Below are 21,190 nucleotides of genomic sequence, written 5' to 3' on the forward strand. Positions count from 1 at the left end.
TGTCCTGATCTCCTCAGTCCTGGTTTATGCGCTCAGCGCTACTTTGCGCTGAGACGTTATTACGAAAGTGTTTGTGGCTGTTCAGATCTGCACCGGCTCTGTGCACCACAATCTCCTATTGGAGTCAGTCCTCTCCTCCACTAAACTGGGGATATCCTGATCCCTTGTGCTGGTGTGTGTACCTCCTTCACGTCAGCTTATGTGTTGTATGCTGACTGTGGAGATTACACCCCCAAGCTTAACATTATGATAGCCCCATTACCAATCCCCATTGTGGGGGGGGTTCCCAGCAAAAATGACACTGTTTGTTATGGTTCCTGTTCCTTTAAGAAATTTGAGAAGCTCAATTCTGAAACAGAAAATGAGTTTTTTTCTGAATGTGCCAGGTTCCTGGCCAATCCTGAGCTCCAGGCTACTCCTGTTTCAACGTGGGCCCCCCAGCTAGTTTATGTTTTATTTAAGGGAAGATTGTTTCAGTGGGCCTACGATGTCTTGGATCATACCAATTTAAAAGAAAGACCACTGGAATTTCTAGCGTTTGTGATCCATAACTGGCTGCGCAAAACCGATTTGCCTAGCCCTTTTGATAAGCTCCTGGCAGCTTGTCAATCAGCTGCTTCTTCTACTGCCTACAAAAATAATCAGCAAGCAGATAATTGTTCTGATAACTTTTCTTCTGCTAAGGCAGCAGGGTCTAAAGCCAAACGTAAACGCTCCAAAAGAAAAGCGTTACAATCAGCGGAGTCGTTGCCCTTGGCGACTGCGCATCAGATCTGTAACGAGACTCCACCATTAGCAGATAATGAAATTCAGTCACCATTCAGGGGAGTCAAATGGACCTATGAAACTACTAATGAACTTTCATTGCTAGCCAGGGAAAATAAAGGTTCTTGTTTAAATGAGTTATCTGAATATGATTATGAAGATATATTACAGAGTATTGAACAGATCAATTTATTCGTGCAGCAAGGGAAATTTGCATACACTACAGTTCAATACTTGCTACAGGTATTGGAGATCCTTAGGAATAAGAAATCGGCCAATCACCTGCTAAATAACCCAATGTATGTTTCTGCCACTAACACATTTGCAAACTATGATCAGCCGGAATGCTCAGCTGTTAAATATGCATGGGATCCTCCATTTGAGAAAGGAGAGATGGAAGCTCTGGTCTATGAATGGAAGAAAGATGCAAGTTCATTTTGTCAGTTTTACAGTGCAAAAAGTGAATTAGTATTGAATGCATGCATTAAGTCTGCTTATAACCTAATAAAAACTGGTGTGTGTGGGTATGACTTTGTGGCTCCATTGATCGATGTGTGGAGAATGATTCTGGACGATTTTTATGCAATTCAATCAGTTGATACCAGGGAAGACACACTGTCAAGTGGAGATTGTTCCACTTCCTCAGTTCCTGAGGACTCGCCTGCTTCAGCACCTTCGGCTGATAAAGCGAGTGATTCTGAGCTCCTTTTGTGTGAAATTGAAGTTCCTGTAATTCCACCCTGTACCATGGATAACTCAGTGTTACTTCCCAGTAAGACAGAAATTACTAATACTTCCTTAATCTTGCCCTGCACAAATTTCTCAGCAGAGGACCCAGAAGTCCTGCTGACTTTCGAGTCCAGCCTAGCCAGTACTCATGACTCTTTGTTTAGTGAAACAGACACCAGAAAAATCTTGCCTGTCTCTGCAAACACTTCTGCAGAAATTACCTGTGTTAATAAAGTTCAACTCCTGTCTGATCCAGCAGATGCCAATAGATGCACTATATCAGTTTCCGAGTCCCAGCAATCCTGTCTAGTAAACTCAGAACCCCAGCATCTGAATTTTCCAATTTTACAAATGAATGGTGATTCAGATGCGCAAACATTGTGTCTTGATCTTCCTGTTTCTACACCTCGCTCTAGTTTCGTGAATAGCTCAGAGCATCTGCTATGTGAACCTGAAATCGCAGAATTATTACCTTGTTCAGAAAATTTTCCAATAAATTTGCCCTGTACCATGAATTGTGCAGTAGATCTCTCCAATGAAACTCAGGTCACAGAATCATTATGCTGTCCAGCAGGTGCTTCCATGGTTTTGCCCTGCAATATGGACTGTTCAGTGATCCTGTCCAGTGAAGCTGTGGTCGCAGAGTCTTATGCTTCACCCAGTACTTTGGATACTTTAAACCCTTTAGCAGAGGAGGCTGAAGCACTGCTTACCTCAGTTGGTGTTGCAGTAATATTCACTTGTCTAGCAGCTGTTTTGGAATTACAGTCTGCTCTAATAAAACTTGATGAATTTCTGCCCAGCGAAGCAGAAGCCATTGAAATATTGTCCTCGTCAGCAAGTGTGTTAGATACCTTGCCCTGTACACAGTCTGATTTAACCAATGTTGTTGAGTCCCTCTCCAGTGTTGTAACAGCCGAGGAACTCCAGCCCTGTCCTCTGAATGTTTCAAAAGTCTTGCCCTGTAACATGGATAATTCTGACTCGCTGGAAAAAATAATAGAAATCTCAGAATTTCAGTCCGGGTTAATGAGTGTTTCTGAAACCCAGCCCTGTATCCTGGAAAATTCTGGTTCTCTGGCCGGTGTGGCAGAAGTTCCAGAGCCCCCTTCCTGTCTAGTGAGTTACTCAGTTTTGCCTAGTTCAGTGGGGATTGCTGCAATATTGACTTGTTTTGCAGCCCTTCATGAGCTCCAGTCCAGTGTATTTGATGAGTCTCTGTCTAGTCCAGAAGAAGCTATGGGAACCCTGTCTAGTTCAGTGCATACATCAGAAGATTTGCCCTGTCTTGTAAATGCCCCTGAACATGATTTGTTAATAACCCTGCTGGAATCAGCGACATCTAAGTCTGATCCTGCAGTTTTTAGTGAGAATCCAGTAACTATGAAGTCTAGTCATGATGAATTTTTTTTGCCCAGTTCTGGTTTCGGTCCTGTCTTGACTGACTTTGAGGTTCGCAGTTCCTTGACATGCCCAGAGGTTTCTCTTGTGCCGGTGTGCCCAGATGTGCTTCGTATGCCAGACTGCCCAGATTTGTCTGTGTTAGCGTGCTCACGTGCTTCCCTAGTGGAGACATGTTCTGATGTTGCCGGTTGGCCTGCATGCCCGGAGATGGTTCTGGTCCCTAAAAGCCCTGATCTTGATGTTTGTCCTTGTGACCCTGACTCTGGAGTTGCCCTGGGTTCCATAGGGGTTCTTGATAGTTCTCCATGTGAGCCTAAGGGGCGTTCTGACCTGTGGGGATCTCTTTGGAGCTTCCAAGTGTTCTGGGAGATCTCTGAGGAAACTTGTCCTGGTACCTTGGACTGGTTCAACGGTGGGTTTTGTGTTGGTAGGGACAGTTCCGGTGGGCATTGCAAAGGCTTTGGCGTTTTTGGACAGTCCTTGGAAGGCGGTGGGTATCGCGCAGAGAGTTTCTTGGGGTTGTTTTCTGGAAGTCGTGGTTCTGATGGGTGTCACACTGAGGCTTGTAGTGCTGACGGGCATGGTTCGGTAGGTTCTGGTTCCAATTGGTCTAGTTTTGGTGAGACTGATTCAGGAATTTGGTTTTGTCGGACGGATCCGACCTTCATGAATTTTCAGTCAGATCAGTTTGCTGGATTTCCCACTTCTGATTTTTTGGTTTGGGTGGTTCAGGAGAAATATGTCAGTTTTCATAGGCGTCCAGAGGCCGCGTTTAAGGGAGGGGGTACTGTTATGATCGCTTCTGCAGCGTTTACTGCTGACTGCACTGGTATTGCAAACCAAGCAGTTCTAATGTCATTACATGCATTTGCTTGCATAGTTTGGTTTGCACTTAAACTAGTTGCTGATTCCATCTGCAGTCGCTCTGAAGTTTATGACAGTTTAATATGCTTTTGTGTAAACAAACATTGTCTGCTGCAGTGGAGGGGCGGTCCCTTTCCTGCAGGCTGCATATCATTGTCTGCCTTTTCCTGCTATCAGCCTGTGATTAATTACCATTCACTTGTGTGGGAATCTGCAGGTCTGCTCCCATTGGATGACCTCAGTATAAAGAACTGCTTCCTGCAATGCCTCATGGGCTATCATAGTTTCAGACTCTATCTGTTACTCTGCTCGTGCCCCACCTCGTTCCTGGTCCGTGTGGACTGCGCTGACTCCTGCGAAGGGGTCAGCGAGTCCTCCTAGTTCTGCTCTTGTTCTAGAAGTTGCTACTTGCTTGTCTTGTGTCATATATTGGTTCATCGCCAATATATACGCATACTTGCGCATTTTGTTATTTTCCTTGTATTCGTGTTACGTTAATATATCAGTGTCGCTGATATATACGTACACGAACTGTTTATTTCCTGTGTTCAGTTAGTCAGCTTTCCAGCACGTTTTGGTAGTTTGCGCGTATCGTGAACACCCGTGCTGAGCTAGTTATCCTGTTCCTGGTCCTGTTTGTGGATTGCGTTCATCTCTGCGAAGAGATAACGAATCCTTCTGAATCCTGTTCCTGGTCCTGTTTGTGGATTGCGTTCATCTCTGCGAAGAGATAACGAATCCTTCTGAATCCTGTTCCTGGTCCTGTTTGTGGATTGCGTTCATCTCTGCGAAGAGATAACGAATCCTTCTGAATCCTGTTCCTGGTCCTGTTTGTGGATTGCGTTCATCTCTGCGAAGAGATAGCGAATCCTTCTGAGTCCTGTTCCCTGTATTACTTCAGTCTTAGTCAGAGTTCCTGCTTATGTCATATATCGGTTCATTGCCAATATATACATATGTTAGCCAGACGTTACGAATAGTTTCATTGATAGCTGTAATTGTAATACGCTAGGAAAACATACTTATTGTATATTTATCTGTGTTACGTTCATCTATCTCGATCCTGCTATTTCCTGTCTCTCCTGTCCTGTCTTTGTGAGGCACGCCATCGCCGCAACGCATTGGCTGCCTCATTCCAGTCTGTCTGGTTTTGGACGCTTGCTGTCGCTAAGTAATCGCTAGCTAGCAAGCGTTCATTCTGTCTACCTGTCCTGATCTCCTCAGTCCTGGTTTATGCGCTCAGCGCTACTTTGCGCTGAGACGTTATTACGAAAGTGTTTGTGGCTGTTCAGATCTGCACCGGCTCTGTGCACCACAATCTCCTATTGGAGTCAGTCCTCTCCTCCACTAAACTGGGGATATCCTGATCCCTTGTGCTGGTGTGTGTACCTCCTTCACGTCAGCTTATGTGTTGTATGCTGACTGTGGAGATTACACCCCCAAGCTTAACAGGCAATAACTTACAGGTCTTCCCTGTATGTTCTGACCTTTGGTGAAAGAGGTGGGGTTATTCCCTCTTCTGACAAGACTCATTTGTTGAAATTTCAACGGACCCTTCCTTGAAAAGAGTTCAGGTTGCAAGAAAACCAATTGCAGTGTTCCATTTGCGGTGTGGATCATATCTTTTCAGAGGAAATGACAGACATACTTTCCAAATTTCAGGCAAGAACTCTTCATATAAATTGGGAACCGAGGCAACCTTTTGAAATTGTTGAGCTTGCAACAAGAAGGAATCGCATCGTGCCACTTGACATGCTGTGTCTGCACCTTTGTAAAAGTCTGGCTTACAGCAGAATTGCAGACAAGGATTTCCTAAATCATATAGGAAATTAATTTTCTCATGTTAGTAAACAAAATGCTTAGCAGAAAGGGAGATGCCACCATGAATGTTTGAACCCTGGGTCATATAGTTTACTTAGAGTCTCTTCCAAGGTCCATCAGGGTATTGGGTTCAAAGTAAGGCAAAGGTTAGAATCCCAGTGTGGACTAGCAGTGTTTATTTGAGGTTGATGTAAAAACTTTGCTGGGACTTGCACAAGTTGTAAGAAAAGAGTTAGCGTCATTGACATTGTGGTGAAAGCTCAGCAAAAGCAGCCACCTTTGTAGCTGTAAACAGTCAAGGGCAGGGATTGAATGATAAGCATGAGTGAGGAAGCACAGGCTTTTGCAAAGTCTCCGAGGACATTTACAACAAGAGGAGCACATACTCTACAGAAGTGACAAGAACAGAGCTCAACAACCACGAAGGGACTCGAACCCTCAATCTTCTGATCCGAAGTCAGACGCCTTATCCATTAGGCCACGCGGTCTCATGCCTCTTTATGAAGAAACCATTTTCCACTGGAAACAGCCACCGCATAGGAAAAGACGCTCAAGGAGCACAAAGGATTTCATTTGTTAGAGCAGGCACATGACATTGCTGTCTAAGGTATTGCAGTGATCCAAAATGGCAGTTTGATGAGTGTTTTCAGAAAAAAAAACATGCCTTGCAGTGTTCATGAAGTCTTCTAGGCTAAGTTTGTGGTTGTCTCTTCTCTGTTAAGTATAGTCATTGTGCCAGCTGCATGGGTACATAGTACACCACTTGTCAGGATGGCCGAGTGGTCTAAGGCGCCAGACTCAAGAGGCTTCTCTTCCCTTCTCATGGGCCTTCTGGTCTCCGAATGGAGGCGTGGGTTCAAATCCCACTTCTGACAGAGCTTTTTCACTTTGTCCATCATGGCACATTGGTCAGGCCTGCCAAAACAAGCTCTTGGGTCTTTTCATTTACTAGGCTCTTCAAAGGGCCTTCTCAACAGCAACCTCACATGGACTTTTTGAAAATCTCGCAGAAAAGGAACAAGGCCAACTTTTTTCTACAAGCTTTCTAACACACGTTTTACAAACTGACAAATTCCATCCCCTTTGGCACACCTACAGTCATATGGGTTAGCTCATCTTCTCTTCTAGTTCACTTCATCAGGATCAGAAGCTTTGGAGGCAATTTGTTTTGCTAAATCTTAAAAGGTTAGTGTACAGGTAAAGTGACAAATATGTAAGGAGACCGAACTCAGGAGATAGGTTTTGGCAATAACTTACAGGTCTTCCCTGTATGTTCTGACCTTTGGTGAAAGAGGTGGGGTTATTCCCTCTTCTGACAAGACTCATTTGTTGAAATTTCAACGGACCCTTCCTTGAAAAGAGTTCAGGTTGCAAGAAAACCAATTGCAGTGTTCCATTTGCGGTGTGGATCATATCTTTTCAGAGGAAATGACAGACATACTTTCCAAATTTCAGGCAAGAACTCTTCATATAAATTGGGAACCGAGGCAACCTTTTGAAATTGTTGAGCTTGCAACAAGAAGGAATCGCATCGTGCCACTTGACATGCTGTGTCTGCACCTTTGTAAAAGTCTGGCTTACAGCAGAATTGCAGACAAGGATTTCCTAAATCATATAGGAAATTAATTTTCTCATGTTAGTAAACAAAATGCTTAGCAGAAAGGGAGATGCCACCATGAATGTTTGAACCCTGGGTCATATAGTTTACTTAGAGTCTCTTCCCAGGTCTATCAGGGTATTGGGTTCAAAGTAAGGCAAAGGTTAGAATCCCAGTGTGGACTAGCAGTGTTTATTTGAGGTTGATGTAAAAACTTTGCTGGGACTTGCACAAGTTGTAAGAAAAGAGTTAGCGTCATTGACATTGTGGTGAAAGCTCAGCAAAAGCAGCCACCTTTGTAGCTGTAAACAGTCAAGGGCAGGGATTGAATGATAAGCATGAGTGAGGAAGCACAGGCTTTTGCAAAGTCTCCGAGGACATTTACAACAAGAGGAGCAAATACTCTACAGAAGTGACAAGAACAGAGCTCAACGACCACAAAGGGACTCGAACCCTCAATCTTCTGATCCGAAGTCAGACGCCTTATCCATTAGGCTACGCGGTCTCATGCCTTTTTATGAAGAAACCATTTTCCACTGGAAACAGCCACCGCATAGGAAAAGACGCTCAAGGAGCACAAAGGATTTCATTTGTTAGAGCAGGCACATGATATTGCTGTCTAAGGTATTGCAGTGATCCAAAATGGCAGTTTGATGAGTGTTTTCAGAGAAAAAAACATGCCTTGCAGTGTTCATGAAGTCTTCTAGGCTAAGTTTGTGGTTGTCTCTTCTCTGTTAAGTATAGTCATTTTGCCAGCTGCATGGGCACATAGTACACCGCTTGTCAGGATGGCCGAGTGGTCTAAGGCGCCAGACTCAAGAGGCTTCTCTTCCCTTCTCATGGGCCTTCTGGTCTCCGAATGGAGGCGTGGGTTCAAATCCCACTTCTGACAGAGCTTTTTCACTTTGTCCATCATGGCACATTGGTCAGGCCTGCCAAAACAAGCTCTTGGGTCTTTTCATTTACTAGGCTCTTCAAAGGGCCTTCTCAACAGCAACCTCACATGGACTTTTGGAAAATCTCGCAGAAAAGGAACAAGGCCGACTTTTTTCTACAAGCTTTCTAACACACGTTTTACAAACTGACAAATTCCATCCCCTTTGGCACACCTACAGTCATATGGGTTAGCTCATCTTCTCTTCTAGTTCACTTCATCAGGATCAGAAGCTTTGGAGGCAATTTGTTTTGCTAAATCTTAAAAGGTTAGTGTACAGGTAAAGTGACAAATATGTAAGGAGACCGAACTCAGGAGATAGGTTTTGGCAATAACTTACAGGTCTTCCCTGTATGTTCTGACCTTTGGTGAAAGAGGTGGGGTTATTCCCTCTTCTGACAAGACTCATTTGTTGAAATTTCAACGGACCCTTCCTTGAAAAGAGTTCAGGTTGCAAGAAAACCAATTGCAGTGTTCCATTTGCGGTGTGAATCATATCTTTTCAGAGGAAATGACAGACATACTTTCCAAATTTCAGGCAAGAACTCTTCATATAAATTGGGAACCGAGGCAACCTTTTGAAATTGTTGAGCTTGCAACAAGAAGGAATCGCATCGTGCCACTTGACATGCTGTGTCTGCACCTTTGTAAAAGTCTGGCTTACAGCAGAATTGCAGACAAGGATTTCCTAAATCATATAGGAAATTAATTTTCTCATGTTAGTAAACAAAATGCTTAGCAGAAAGGGAGATGCCACCATGAATGTTTGAACCCTGGGTCATATAGTTTACTTAGAGTCTCTTCCCAGGTCCATCAGGGTATTGGGTTCAAAGTAAGGCAAAGGTTAGAATCCCAGTGTGGACTAGCAGTGTTTATTTGAGGTTGATGTAAAAACTTTGCTGGGACTTGCACAAGTTGTAAGAAAAGAGTTAGCGTCATTGACATTGTGGTGAAAGCTCAGCAAAAGCAGCCACCTTTGTAGCTGTAAACAGTCAAGGGCAGGGATTGAATGATAAGCATGAGTGAGGAAGCACAGGCTTTTGCAAAGTCTCCGAGGACATTTACAACAAGAGGAGCAAATACTCTACAGAAGTGACAAGAACAGAGCTCAACGACCACGAAGGGACTCGAACCCTCAATCTTCTGATCCGAAGTCAGACGCCTTATCCATTAGGCCACGCGGTCTCATGCCTTTTTATGAAGAAACCATTTTCCACTGGAAACAGCCACCGCATAGGAAAAGACGCTCAAGGAGCACAAAGGATTTCATTTGTTAGAGCAGGCACATGACATTGCTGTCTAAGGTATTGCAGTGATCCAAAATGGCAGTTTGATGAGTGTTTTCAGAGAAAAAAACATGCCTTGCAGTGTTCATGAAGTCTTCTAGGCTAAGTTTGTGGTTGTCTCTTCTCTGTTAAGTATAGTCATTTTGCCAGCTGCATGGGTACATAGTACACCGCTTGTCAGGATGGCCGAGTGGTCTAAGGCGCCAGACTCAAGAGGCTTCTCTTCCCTTCTCATGGGCCTTCTGGTCTCCGAATGGAGGCGTGGGTTCAAATCCCACTTCTGACAGAGCTTTTTCACTTTGTCCATCATGGCACATTGGTCAGGCCTGCCAAAACAAGCTCTTGGGTCTTTTCATTTACTAGGCTCTTCAAAGGGCCTTCTCAACAGCAACCTCACATGGACTTTTGGAAAATCTCGCAGAAAAGGAACAAGGCCGACTTTTTTCTACAAGCTTTCTAACACACGTTTTACAAACTGACAAATTCCATCCCCTTTGGCACACCTACAGTCATATGGGTTAGCTCATCTTCTCTTCTAGTTCACTTCATCAGGATCAGAAGCTTTGGAGGCAATTTGTTTTGCTAAATCTTAAAAGGTTAGTGTACAGGTAAAGTGACAAATATGTAAGGAGACCGAACTCAGGAGATAGGTTTTGGCAATAACTTACAGGTCTTCCCTGTATGTTCTGACCTTTGGTGAAAGAGGTGGGGTTATTCCCTCTTCTGACAAGACTCATTTGTTGAAATTTCAACGGACCCTTCCTTGAAAAGAGTTCAGGTTGCAAGAAAACCAATTGCAGTGTTCCATTTGCGGTGTGGATCATATCTTTTCAGAGGAAATGACAGACATACTTTCCAAATTTCAGGCAAGAACTCTTCATATAAATTGGGAACCGAGGCAACCTTTTGAAATTGTTGAGCTTGCAACAAGAAGGAATCGCATCGTGCCACTTGACATGCTGTGTCTGCACCTTTGTAAAAGTCTGGCTTACAGCAGAATTGCAGACAAGGATTTCCTAAATCATATAGGAAATTAATTTTCTCATGTTAGTAAACAAAATGCTTAGCAGAAAGGGAGATGCCACCATGAATGTTTGAACCCTGGGTCATATAGTTTACTTAGAGTCTCTTCCAAGGTCCATCAGGGTATTAGGTTCAAAGTAAGGCAAAGGTTAGAATCCCAGTGTGGACTAGCAGTGTTTATTTGAGGTTGATGTAAAAACTTTGCTGGGACTTGCACAAGTTGTAAGAAAAGAGTTAGCGTCATTGACATTGTGGTGAAAGCTCAGCAAAAGCAGCCACCTTTGTAGCTGTAAACAGTCAAGGGCAGGGATTGAATGATAAGCATGAGTGAGGAAGCACAGGCTTTTGCAAAGTCTCCGAGGACATTTACAACAAGAGGAGCACATACTCTACAGAAGTGACAAGAACAGAGCTCAACGACCACGAAGGGACTCGAACCCTCAATCTTCTGATCCGAAGTCAGACGCCTTATCCATTAGGCCACGCGGTCTCATGCCTCTTTATGAAGAAACCATTTTCCACTGGAAACAGCCACCGCATAGGAAAAGACGCTCAAGGAGCACAAAGGATTTCATTTGTTAGAGCAGGCACATGACATTGCTGTCTAAGGTATTGCAGTGATCCAAAATGGCAGTTTGATGAGTGTTTTCAGAAAAAAAAACATGCCTTGCAGTGTTCATGAAGTCTTCTAGGCTAAGTTTGTGGTTGTCTCTTCTCTGTTAAGTATAGTCATTGTGCCAGCTGCATGGGTACATAGTACACCACTTGTCAGGATGGCCGAGTGGTCTAAGGCGCCAGACTCAAGAGGCTTCTCTTCCCTTCTCATGGGCCTTCTGGTCTCCGAATGGAGGCGTGGGTTCAAATCCCACTTCTGACAGAGCTTTTTCACTTTGTCCATCATGGCACATTGGTCAGGCCTGCCAAAACAAGCTCTTGGGTCTTTTCATTTACTAGGCTCTTCAAAGGGCCTTCTCAACAGCAACCTCACATGGACTTTTTGAAAATCTCGCAGAAAAGGAACAAGGCCAACTTTTTTCTACAAGCTTTCTAACACACGTTTTACAAACTGACAAATTCCATCCCCTTTGGCACACCTACAGTCATATGGGTTAGCTCATCTTCTCTTCTAGTTCACTTCATCAGGATCAGAAGCTTTGGAGGCAATTTGTTTTGCTAAATCTTAAAAGGTTAGTGTACAGGTAAAGTGACAAATATGTAAGGAGACCGAACTCAGGAGATAGGTTTTGGCAATAACTTACAGGTCTTCCCTGTATGTTCTGACCTTTGGTGAAAGAGGTGGGGTTATTCCCTCTTCTGACAAGACTCATTTGTTGAAATTTCAACGGACCCTTCCTTGAAAAGAGTTCAGGTTGCAAGAAAACCAATTGCAGTGTTCCATTTGCGGTGTGGATCATATCTTTTCAGAGGAAATGACAGACATACTTTCCAAATTTCAGGCAAGAACTCTTCATATAAATTGGGAACCGAGGCAACCTTTTGAAATTGTTGAGCTTGCAACAAGAAGGAATCGCATCGTGCCACTTGACATGCTGTGTCTGCACCTTTGTAAAAGTCTGGCTTACAGCAGAATTGCAGACAAGGATTTCCTAAATCATATAGGAAATTAATTTTCTCATGTTAGTAAACAAAATGCTTAGCAGAAAGGGAGATGCCACCATGAATGTTTGAACCCTGGGTCATATAGTTTACTTAGAGTCTCTTCCAAGGTCCATCAGGGTATTGGGTTCAAAGTAAGGCAAAGGTTAGAATCCCAGTGTGGACTAGCAGTGTTTATTTGAGGTTGATGTAAAAACTTTGCTGGGACTTGCACAAGTTGTAAGAAAAGAGTTAGCGTCATTGACATTGTGGTGAAAGCTCAGCAAAAGCAGCCACCTTTGTAGCTGTAAACAGTCAAGGGCAGGGATTGAATGATAAGCATGAGTGAGGAAGCACAGGCTTTTGCAAAGTCTCCGAGGACATTTACAACAAGAGGAGCACATACTCTACAGAAGTGACAAGAACAGAGCTCAACGACCACGAAGGGACTCGAACCCTCAATCTTCTGATCCGAAGTCAGACGCCTTATCCATTAGGCCACGCGGTCTCATGCCTCTTTATGAAGAAACCATTTTCCACTGGAAACAGCCACCGCATAGGAAAAGACGCTCAAGGAGCACAAAGGATTTCATTTGTTAGAGCAGGCACATGACATTGCTGTCTAAGGTATTGCAGTGATCCAAAATGGCAGTTTGATGAGTGTTTTCAGAAAAAAAAACATGCCTTGCAGTGTTCATGAAGTCTTCTAGGCTAAGTTTGTGGTTGTCTCTTCTCTGTTAAGTATAGTCATTGTGCCAGCTGCATGGGTACATAGTACACCGCTTGTCAGGATGGCCGAGTGGTCTAAGGCGCCAGACTCAAGAGGCTTCTCTTCCCTTCTCATGGGCCTTCTGGTCTCCGAATGGAGGCGTGGGTTCAAATCCCACTTCTGACAGAGCTTTTTCACTTTGTCCATCATGGCACATTGGTCAGGCCTGCCAAAACAAGCTCTTGGGTCTTTTCATTTACTAGGCTCTTCAAAGGGCCTTCTCAACAGCAACCTCACATGGACTTTTGGAAAATCTCGCAGAAAAGGAACAAGGCCGACTTTTTTCTACAAGCTTTCTAACACACGTTTTACAAACTGACAAATTCCATCCCCTTTGGCACACCTACAGTCATATGGGTTAGCTCATCTTCTCTTCTAGTTCACTTCATCAGGATCAGAAGCTTTGGAGGCAATTTGTTTTGCTAAATCTTAAAAGGTTAGTGTACAGGTAAAGTGACAAATATGTAAGGAGACCGAACTCAGGAGATAGGTTTTGGCAATAACTTACAGGTCTTCCCTGTATGTTCTGACCTTTGGTGAAAGAGGTGGGGTTATTCCCTCTTCTGACAAGACTCATTTGTTGAAATTTCAACGGACCCTTCCTTGAAAAGAGTTCAGGTTGCAAGAAAACCAATTGCAGTGTTCCATTTGCGGTGTGGATCATATCTTTTCAGAGGAAATGACAGACATACTTTCCAAATTTCAGGCAAGAACTCTTCATATAAATTGGGAACCGAGGCAACCTTTTAAAATTGTTGAGCTTGCAACAAGAAGGAATCGCATCGTGCCACTTGACATGCTGTGTCTGCACCTTTGTAAAAGTCTGGCTTACAGCAGAATTGCAGACAAGGATTTCCTAAATCATATAGGAAATTAATTTTCTCATGTTAGTAAACAAAATGCTTAGCAGAAAGGGAGATGCCACCATGAATGTTTGAACCCTGGGTCATATAGTTTACTTAGAGTCTCTTCCAAGGTCCATCAGGGTATTGGGTTCAAAGTAAGGCAAAGGTTAGAATCCCAGTGTGGACTAGCAGTGTTTATTTGAGGTTGATGTAAAAACTTTGCTGGGACTTGCACAAGTTGTAAGAAAAGAGTTAGCGTCATTGACATTGTGGTGAAAGCTCAGCAAAAGCAGCCACCTTTGTAGCTGTAAACAGTCAAGGGCAGGGATTGAATGATAAGCATGAGTGAGGAAGCACAGGCTTTTGCAAAGTCTCCGAGGACATTTACAACAAGAGGAGCAAATACTCTACAGAAGTGACAAGAACAGAACTCAACGACCACGAAGGGACTCGAACCCTCAAACTTCTGATCCGAAGTCAGACGCCTTATCCATTAGGCCACGCGGTCTCATGCCTCTTTATGAAGAAACCATTTTCCACTGGAAACAGCCACCGCATAGGAAAAGACGCTCAAGGAGCACAAAGGATTTCATTTGTTAGAGCAGGCACATGACATTGCTGTCTAAGGTATTGCAGTGATCCAAAATGGCAGTTTGATGAGTGTTTTCAGAGAAAAAAACATGCCTTGCAGTGTTCATGAAGTCTTCTAGGCTAAGTTTGTGGTTGTCTCTTCTCTGTTAAGTATAGTCATTGTGCCAGCTGCATGGGTATATAGTGCACCGCTTGTCAGGTTGGCCGAGTGGTCTAAGGCGCCAGACTCAAGAGGCTTCTCTTCCCTTCTCATGGGCCTTCTGGTCTCCGAATGGAGGCGTGGGTTCAAATCCCACTTCTGACAGAGCTTTTCACTTTGTCCATCATGGCACATTGGTCAGGCCTGCCAAAACAAGCTCTTGGGTCTTTTCATTTACTAGGCTCTTCAAAGGGCCTTCTCAACAGCAACCTCACATGGACTTTTGGAAAATCTCGCAGAAAAGGAACAAGGCCAACTTTTTTCTACAAGCTTTCTAACACACGTTTTACAAACTGACAAATTCCATCCCCTTTGGCACACCTACAGTCATATGGGTTAGCTCATCTTCTCTTCTAGTTCACTTCATCAGGATCAGAAGCTTTGGAGGCAATTTGTTTTGCTAAATCTTAAAAGGTTAGTGTACAGGTAAAGTGACAAATATGTAAGGAGACCGAACTCAGGAGATAGGTTTTGGCAATAACTTACAGGTCTTCCCTGTATGTTCTGACCTTTGGTGAAAGAGGTGGGGTTATTCCCTCTTCTGACAAGACTCATTTGTTGAAATTTCAACGGACCCTTCCTTGAAAAGAGTTCAGGTTGCAAGAAAACCAATTGCAGTGTTCCATTTGCGGTGTGGATCATATCTTTTCAGAGGAAATGACAGACATACTTTCCAAATTTCAGGCAAGAACTCTTCATATAAATTGGGAACCGAGGCAACCTTTTGAAATTGTTGAGCTTGCAACAAGAAGGAATCGCATCGTGCCACTTGACATGCTGTGTCTGCACCTTTGTAAAAGTCTGGCTTACAGCAGAATTGCAGACAAGGATTTCCTAAATCATATAGGAAATTAATTTTCTCATGTTAGTAAACAAAATGCTTAGCAGAAAGGGAGATGCCACCATGAATGTTTGAACCCTGGGTCATATAGTTTACTTAGAGTCTCTTCCAAGGTCCATCAGGGTATTGGGTTCAAAGTAAGGCAAAGGTTAGAATCCCAGTGTGGACTAGCAGTGTTTATTTGAGGTTGATGTAAAAACTTTGCTGGGACTTGCACAAGTTGTAGGAAAAGAGTTAGCGTCATTGACATTGTGGTGAAAGCTCAGCAAAAGCAGCAACCTTTGTAGCTGTAAACAGTCAAGGGCAGGGATTGAATGATAAGCATGAGTGAGGAAGCACAGGCTTTTGCAAAGTCTCCGAGGACATTTACAACAAGAGGAGCAAATACTCTACAGAAGTGACAAGAACAGAACTCAACGACCACGAAGGGACTCAAACCCTCAATCTTCTGATCCGAAGTCAGACGCCTTATCCATTAGGCCACGCGGTCTCATGCCTCTTTATGAAGAAACCATTTTCCACTGGAAACAGCCACCGCATAGGAAAAGACGCTCAAGGAGCACAAAGGATTTCATTTGTTAGAGCAGGCACATGACATTGCTGTCTAAGGTATTGCAGTGATCCAAAATGGCAGTTTGATGAGTGTTTTCAGAGAAAAAAACATGCCTTGCAGTGTTCATGAAGTCTTCTAGGCTAAGTTTGTGGTTGTCTATTCTCTGTTAAGTATAGTCATTGTGCCAGCTGCATGGGTACATAGTGCACCGCTTGTCAGGATGGCCGAGTGGTCTAAGGCGCCATACTCAAGAGGCTTCTCTTCCCTTCTCATGGGCCTTCTGGTCTCCGAATGGAGGCGTGGGTTCAAATCCCACTTCTGACAGAGCTTTTTCACTTTGTCCATCATGGCACATTGGTCAGGCCTGCCAAAACAAGCTCTTGGGTCTTTTCATTTACTAGGCTCTTCAAAGGGCCTTCTCAACAGCAACCTCACATGGACTTTTGGAAAATCTCGCAGAAAAGGAACAAGGCCGACTTTTTTCTACAAGCTTTCTAACACACGTTTTACAAACTGACAAATTCCATCCCCTTTGGCACACCTACAGTCATATGGGTTAGCTCATCTTCTCTTCTAGTTCACTTCATCAGGATCAGAAGCTTTGGAGGCAATTTGTTTTGCTAAATCTTAAAAGGTTAGTGTACAGGTAAAGTGACAAATATGTAAGGAGACCGAACTCAGGAGATAGGTTTTGGCAATAACTTACAGGTCTTCCCTGTATGTTCTGACCTTTGGTGAAAGAGGTGGGGTTATTCCCTCTTCTGACAAGACTCATTTGTTGAAATTTCAACGGACCCTTCCTTGAAAAGAGTTCAGGTTGCAAGAAAACCAATTGCAGTGTTCCATTTGCGGTGTAGATCATATCTTTTCAGAGGAAATGACAGACATACTTTCCAAATTTCAGGCAAGAACTCTTCATATAAATTGGGAACCGAGGCAACCTTTTGAAATTGTTGAGCTTGCAACAAGAAGGAATCGCATCGTGCCACTTGACATGCTGTGTCTGCACCTTTGTAAAAGTCTGGCTTACAGCAGAATTGCAGACAAGGATTTCCTAAATCATATAGGAAATTAATTTTCTCATGTTAGTAAACAAAATGCTTAGCAGAAAGGGAGATGCCACCATGAATGTTTGAACCCTGGGTCATATAGTTTACTTAGAGTCTCTTCCAAGGTCCATCAGGGTATTGGGTTCAAAGTAAGGCAAAGGTTAGAATCCCAGTGTGGACTAGCAGTGTTTATTTGAGGTTGATGTAAAAACTTTGCTGGGACTTGCACAAGTTGTAAGAAAAGAGTTAGCGTCATTGACATTGTGGTGAAAGCTCAGCAAAAGCAGCCACCTTTGTAGCTGTAAACAGTCAAGGGCAGGGATTGAATGATAAGCATGAGTGAGGAAGCACAGGCTTTTGCAAAGTCTCCGAGGACATTTACAACAAGAGGAGCAAATACTCTACAGAAGTGACAAGAACAGAGCTCAACGACCACAAAGGGACTCAAACCCTCAATCTTCTGATCCGAAGTCAGACACCTTATCCATTAGGCCACGCGGTCTCATGCCTCTTTATGAAGAAACCATTTTCCACTGGAAACAGCCACCGCATAGGAAAAGACGCTCAAGGAGCACAAAGGATTTCATTTGTTAGAGCAGGCACATGACATTGCTGTCTAAGGTATTGCAGTGATCCAAAATGGCAGTTTGATGAGTGTTTTCAGAAAAAAAAACATGCCTTGCAGTGTTCATGAAGTCTTCTAGGCTAAGTTTGTGGTTGTCTCTTCTCTGTTAAGTATAGTCATTGTGCCAGCTGCATGGGTACATAGTGCACCGCTCGTCAGGATGGCCGAGTGGTCTAAGGCGCCAGACTCAAGAGGCTTCTCTTCCCTTCTCATGGGCCTTCTGGTCTCCAAATGGAGGCGTGGGTTCAAATCCCACTTCTGACAGAGCTTTTCACTTTGTCCATCATGGCACATTGGTCAGGCCTGCCAAAACAAGCTCTTGGGTCTTTTCATTTACTAGGCTCTTCAAAGGGCCTTCTCAACAGCAACCTCACATGGACTTTTTGAAAATCTCGCAGAAAAGGAACAAGGCCGACTTTTTTCTACAAGCTTTCTAACACACGTTTTACAAACTGACAAATTCCATCCCCTTTGGCACACCTACAGTCATATGGGTTAGCTCATCTTCTCTTCTAGTTCACTTCATCAGGATCAGAAGCTTTGGAGGCAATTTGTTTTGCTAAATCTTAAAAGGTTAGTGTACAGGTAAAGTGACAAATATGTAAGGAGACCGAACTCAGGAGATAGGTTTTGGCAATAACTTACAGGTCTTCCCTGTATGTTCTGACCTTTGGTGAAAGAGGTGGGGTTATTCCCTCTTCTGACAAGACTCATTTGTTGAAATTTCAACGGACCCTTCCTTGAAAAGAGTTCAGGTTGCAAGAAAACCAATTGCAGTGTTCCATTTGCGGTGTGGATCATATCTTTTCAGAGGAAATGACAGACATACTTTCCAAATTTCAGGCAAGAACTCTTCATATAAATTGGGAACCGAGGCAACCTTTTGAAATTGTTGAGCTTGCAACAAGAAGGAATCGCATCGTGCCACTTGACATGCTGTGTCTGCACCTTTGTAAAAGTCTGGCTTACAGCAGAATTGCAGACAAGGATTTCCTAAATCATATAGGAAATTAATTTTCTCATGTTAGTAAACAAAATGCTTAGCAGAAAGGGAGTTGCCACCATGAATGTTTGAACCCTGGGTCATATAGTTTACTTAGAGTCTCTTCCAAGGTCCATCAGGGTATTGGGTTCAAAGTAAGGCAAAGGTTAGAATCCCAGTGTGGACTAGCAGTGTTTATTTGAGGTTGATGTAAAAACTTTGCTGGGACTTGCACAAGTTGTAAGAAAAGAGTTAGCGTCATTGACATTGTGGTGAAAGCTCAGCAAAAGCAGCCACCTTTGTAGCTGTAAACAGTCAAGGGCAGGGATTGAATGATAAGCATGAGTGAGGAAGCACAGGCTTTTGCAAAGTCTCCGAGGACATTTACAACAAGAGGAGCAAATACTCTACAGAAGTGACAAGAACAGAGCTCAACAACCACGAAGGGACTCGAACCCTCAATCTTCTGATCCGAAGTCAGACGCCTTATCCATTAGGCCACGCGGTCTCATGCCTCTTTATGAAGAAACCATTTTCCACTGGAAACAGCCACCGCATAGGAAAAGACGCTCAAGGAGCACAAAGGATTTCATTTGTTAGAGCAGGCACATGACATTGCTGTCTAAGGTATTGCAGTGATCCAAAATGGCAGTTTGATGAGTGTTTTCAGAAAAAAAAAACATGCCTTGCAGTGTTCATGAAGTCTTCTAGGCTAAGTTTGTGGTTGTCTCTTCTCTGTTAAGTATAGTCATTGTGCCAGCTGCATGGGTACATAGTGCACCGCTCGTCAGGATGGCCGAGTGGTCTAAGGCGCCAGACTCAAGAGGCTTCTCTTCCCTTCTCATGGGCCTTCTGGTCTCCAAATGGAGGCGTGGGTTCAAATCCCACTTCTGACAGAGCTTTTCACTTTGTCCATCATGGCACATTGGTCAGGCCTGCCAAAACAAGCTCTTGGGTCTTTTCATTTACTAGGCTCTTCAAAGGGCCTTCTCAACAGCAACCTCACATGGACTTTTTGAAAATCTCGCAGAAAAGGAACAAGGCCGACTTTTTTCTACAAGCTTTCTAACACACGTTTTACAAACTGACAAATTCCATCCCCTTTGGCACACCTACAGTCATATGGGTTAGCTCATCTTCTCTTCTAGTTCACTTCATCAGGATCAGAAGCTTTGGAGGCAATTTGTTTTGCTAAATCTTAAAAGGTTAGTGTACAGGTAAAGTGACAAATATGTAAGGAGACTGAACTCAGGAGATAGGTTTTGGCAATAACTTACAGGTCTTCCCTGTATGTTCTGACCTTTGGTGAAAGAGGTGGGGTTATTCCCTCTTCTGACAAGACTCATTTGTTGAAATTTCAACGGACCCTTCCTTGAAAAGAGTTCAGGTTGCAAGAAAACCAATTGCAGTGTTCCATTTGCGGTGTGGATCATATCTTTTCAGAGGAAATGACAGACATACTTTCCAAATTTCAGGCAAGAACTCTTCATATAAATTGGGAACCGAGGCAACCTTTTGAAATTGTTGAGCTTGCAACAAGAAGGAATCGCATCGTGCCACTTGACATGCTGTGTCTGCACCTTTGTAAAAGTCTGGCTTACAGCAGAATTGCAGACAAGGATTTCCTAAATCATATAGGAAATTAATTTTCTCATGTTAGTAAACAAAATGCTTAGCAGAAAGGGAGTTGCCACCATGAATGTTTGAACCCTGGGTCATATAGTTTACTTAGAGTCTCTTCCAAGGTCCATCAGGGTATTGGGTTCAAAGTAAGGCAAAGGTTAGAATCCCAGTGTGGACTAGCAGTGTTTATTTGAGGTTGATGTAAAAACTTTGCTGGGACTTGCACAAGTTGTAAGAAAAGAGTTAGCGTCATTGACATTGTGGTGAAAGCTCAGCAAAAGCAGCCACCTTTGTAGCTGTAAACAGTCAAGGGCAGGGATTGAATGATAAGCATGAGTGAGGAAGCACAGGCTTTTGCAAAGTCTCCGAGGACATTTACAACAAGAGGAGCAAATACTCTACAGAAGTGACAAGAACAGAGCTCAACGACCACGAAGGGACTCGAACCCTCAATCTTCTGATCCGAAGTCAGACGCCTTATCCATTAGGCCACGCGGTCTCATGCCTCTTTATGAAGAAACCATTTTCCACTGGAAACAGCCACCGCATAGGAAAAGACGCTCAAGGAGCACAAAGGATTTCATTTGTTAGAGCAGGCACATGACATTGCTGTCTAAGGTATTGCAGTGATCCAAAATGGCAGTTTGATGAGTGTTTTCAGAAAAAAAAACATGCCTTGCAGTGTTCATGAAGTCTTCTAGGCTAAGTTTGTGGTTGTCTCTTCTCTGTTAAGTATAGTCATTGTGCCAGCTGCATGGGTACATAGTACACAGCTTGTCAGGATGGCCGAGTGGTCTAAGGCGCCAGACTCAAGAGGCTTCTCTTCCCTTTTCATGGGCCTTCTGGTCTCCGAATGGAGGCGTGGGTTCAAATTCCACTTCTGACAGGGTTTTTTCACTTTGTCCATCATGGCACATTGGTCAGGCCTGCCAAAACAAGCTCTTGGGTCTTTTCATTTACTAGGCTCTTCAAAGGGCCTTCTCAACAGCAACCTCACATGGACTTTTTGAAAATCTCGCAGAAAAGGAACAAGGCCAACTTTTTTCTACAAGCTTTCTAACACACGTTTTACAAACTGACAAATTCCATCCCCT

General features: G+C 43.5%; 20 non-coding genes across 20 annotated transcripts; 10 read left to right on the plus strand and 10 right to left on the minus strand.

Moving 5' to 3' along the window:
* Positions 1 to 5,998: 5,998 nt before the first annotated feature.
* Positions 5,999 to 6,071, minus strand: TRNAR-UCG (transfer RNA arginine (anticodon UCG)). The gene has a single exon. It is a non-coding gene; the product is annotated as a tRNA-Arg (tRNA).
* Positions 6,072 to 6,348: 277 nt separating this feature from the next.
* Positions 6,349 to 6,458, plus strand: TRNAL-CAA (transfer RNA leucine (anticodon CAA)). The gene is made up of 2 exons: positions 6,349 to 6,386; positions 6,413 to 6,458. It is a non-coding gene; the product is annotated as a tRNA-Leu (tRNA).
* A 1,154-nt stretch (positions 6,459 to 7,612) lies between these two features.
* Positions 7,613 to 7,685, minus strand: TRNAR-UCG (transfer RNA arginine (anticodon UCG)). The gene has a single exon. It is a non-coding gene; the product is annotated as a tRNA-Arg (tRNA).
* A 277-nt stretch (positions 7,686 to 7,962) lies between these two features.
* On the plus strand, positions 7,963 to 8,072 carry TRNAL-CAA (transfer RNA leucine (anticodon CAA)). The gene is made up of 2 exons: positions 7,963 to 8,000; positions 8,027 to 8,072. It is a non-coding gene; the product is annotated as a tRNA-Leu (tRNA).
* Positions 8,073 to 9,226: 1,154 nt separating this feature from the next.
* Positions 9,227 to 9,299, minus strand: TRNAR-UCG (transfer RNA arginine (anticodon UCG)). The gene has a single exon. It is a non-coding gene; the product is annotated as a tRNA-Arg (tRNA).
* A 277-nt stretch (positions 9,300 to 9,576) lies between these two features.
* On the plus strand, positions 9,577 to 9,686 carry TRNAL-CAA (transfer RNA leucine (anticodon CAA)). The gene is made up of 2 exons: positions 9,577 to 9,614; positions 9,641 to 9,686. It is a non-coding gene; the product is annotated as a tRNA-Leu (tRNA).
* A 1,154-nt stretch (positions 9,687 to 10,840) lies between these two features.
* TRNAR-UCG (transfer RNA arginine (anticodon UCG)) lies at positions 10,841 to 10,913 on the minus strand. Its single transcript has one exon. It is a non-coding gene; the product is annotated as a tRNA-Arg (tRNA).
* Positions 10,914 to 11,190: 277 nt separating this feature from the next.
* TRNAL-CAA (transfer RNA leucine (anticodon CAA)) lies at positions 11,191 to 11,300 on the plus strand. The gene is made up of 2 exons: positions 11,191 to 11,228; positions 11,255 to 11,300. It is a non-coding gene; the product is annotated as a tRNA-Leu (tRNA).
* Positions 11,301 to 12,454: 1,154 nt separating this feature from the next.
* On the minus strand, positions 12,455 to 12,527 carry TRNAR-UCG (transfer RNA arginine (anticodon UCG)). Its single transcript has one exon. It is a non-coding gene; the product is annotated as a tRNA-Arg (tRNA).
* Positions 12,528 to 12,804: 277 nt separating this feature from the next.
* TRNAL-CAA (transfer RNA leucine (anticodon CAA)) lies at positions 12,805 to 12,914 on the plus strand. The gene is made up of 2 exons: positions 12,805 to 12,842; positions 12,869 to 12,914. It is a non-coding gene; the product is annotated as a tRNA-Leu (tRNA).
* A 1,154-nt stretch (positions 12,915 to 14,068) lies between these two features.
* TRNAR-UCG (transfer RNA arginine (anticodon UCG)) lies at positions 14,069 to 14,141 on the minus strand. The gene has a single exon. It is a non-coding gene; the product is annotated as a tRNA-Arg (tRNA).
* A 277-nt stretch (positions 14,142 to 14,418) lies between these two features.
* On the plus strand, positions 14,419 to 14,528 carry TRNAL-CAA (transfer RNA leucine (anticodon CAA)). The gene is made up of 2 exons: positions 14,419 to 14,456; positions 14,483 to 14,528. It is a non-coding gene; the product is annotated as a tRNA-Leu (tRNA).
* A 1,153-nt stretch (positions 14,529 to 15,681) lies between these two features.
* TRNAR-UCG (transfer RNA arginine (anticodon UCG)) lies at positions 15,682 to 15,754 on the minus strand. The gene has a single exon. It is a non-coding gene; the product is annotated as a tRNA-Arg (tRNA).
* A 277-nt stretch (positions 15,755 to 16,031) lies between these two features.
* On the plus strand, positions 16,032 to 16,141 carry TRNAL-CAA (transfer RNA leucine (anticodon CAA)). Its single transcript has 2 exons — positions 16,032 to 16,069; positions 16,096 to 16,141. It is a non-coding gene; the product is annotated as a tRNA-Leu (tRNA).
* Positions 16,142 to 17,295: 1,154 nt separating this feature from the next.
* Positions 17,296 to 17,368, minus strand: TRNAR-UCG (transfer RNA arginine (anticodon UCG)). Its single transcript has one exon. It is a non-coding gene; the product is annotated as a tRNA-Arg (tRNA).
* Positions 17,369 to 17,645: 277 nt separating this feature from the next.
* TRNAL-CAA (transfer RNA leucine (anticodon CAA)) lies at positions 17,646 to 17,755 on the plus strand. Its single transcript has 2 exons — positions 17,646 to 17,683; positions 17,710 to 17,755. It is a non-coding gene; the product is annotated as a tRNA-Leu (tRNA).
* A 1,153-nt stretch (positions 17,756 to 18,908) lies between these two features.
* TRNAR-UCG (transfer RNA arginine (anticodon UCG)) lies at positions 18,909 to 18,981 on the minus strand. The gene has a single exon. It is a non-coding gene; the product is annotated as a tRNA-Arg (tRNA).
* Positions 18,982 to 19,259: 278 nt separating this feature from the next.
* Positions 19,260 to 19,369, plus strand: TRNAL-CAA (transfer RNA leucine (anticodon CAA)). The gene is made up of 2 exons: positions 19,260 to 19,297; positions 19,324 to 19,369. It is a non-coding gene; the product is annotated as a tRNA-Leu (tRNA).
* A 1,153-nt stretch (positions 19,370 to 20,522) lies between these two features.
* On the minus strand, positions 20,523 to 20,595 carry TRNAR-UCG (transfer RNA arginine (anticodon UCG)). The gene has a single exon. It is a non-coding gene; the product is annotated as a tRNA-Arg (tRNA).
* Positions 20,596 to 20,872: 277 nt separating this feature from the next.
* On the plus strand, positions 20,873 to 20,982 carry TRNAL-CAA (transfer RNA leucine (anticodon CAA)). The gene is made up of 2 exons: positions 20,873 to 20,910; positions 20,937 to 20,982. It is a non-coding gene; the product is annotated as a tRNA-Leu (tRNA).
* The last annotated feature ends 208 nt before the right edge of the window (positions 20,983 to 21,190 follow it).

Source organism: Hyperolius riggenbachi, chromosome 8 (genome assembly GCF_040937935.1).
Source record: "Hyperolius riggenbachi isolate aHypRig1 chromosome 8, aHypRig1.pri, whole genome shotgun sequence".
In the NCBI taxonomy this organism is placed as follows: domain Eukaryota; kingdom Metazoa; phylum Chordata; class Amphibia; order Anura; family Hyperoliidae; genus Hyperolius; species Hyperolius riggenbachi.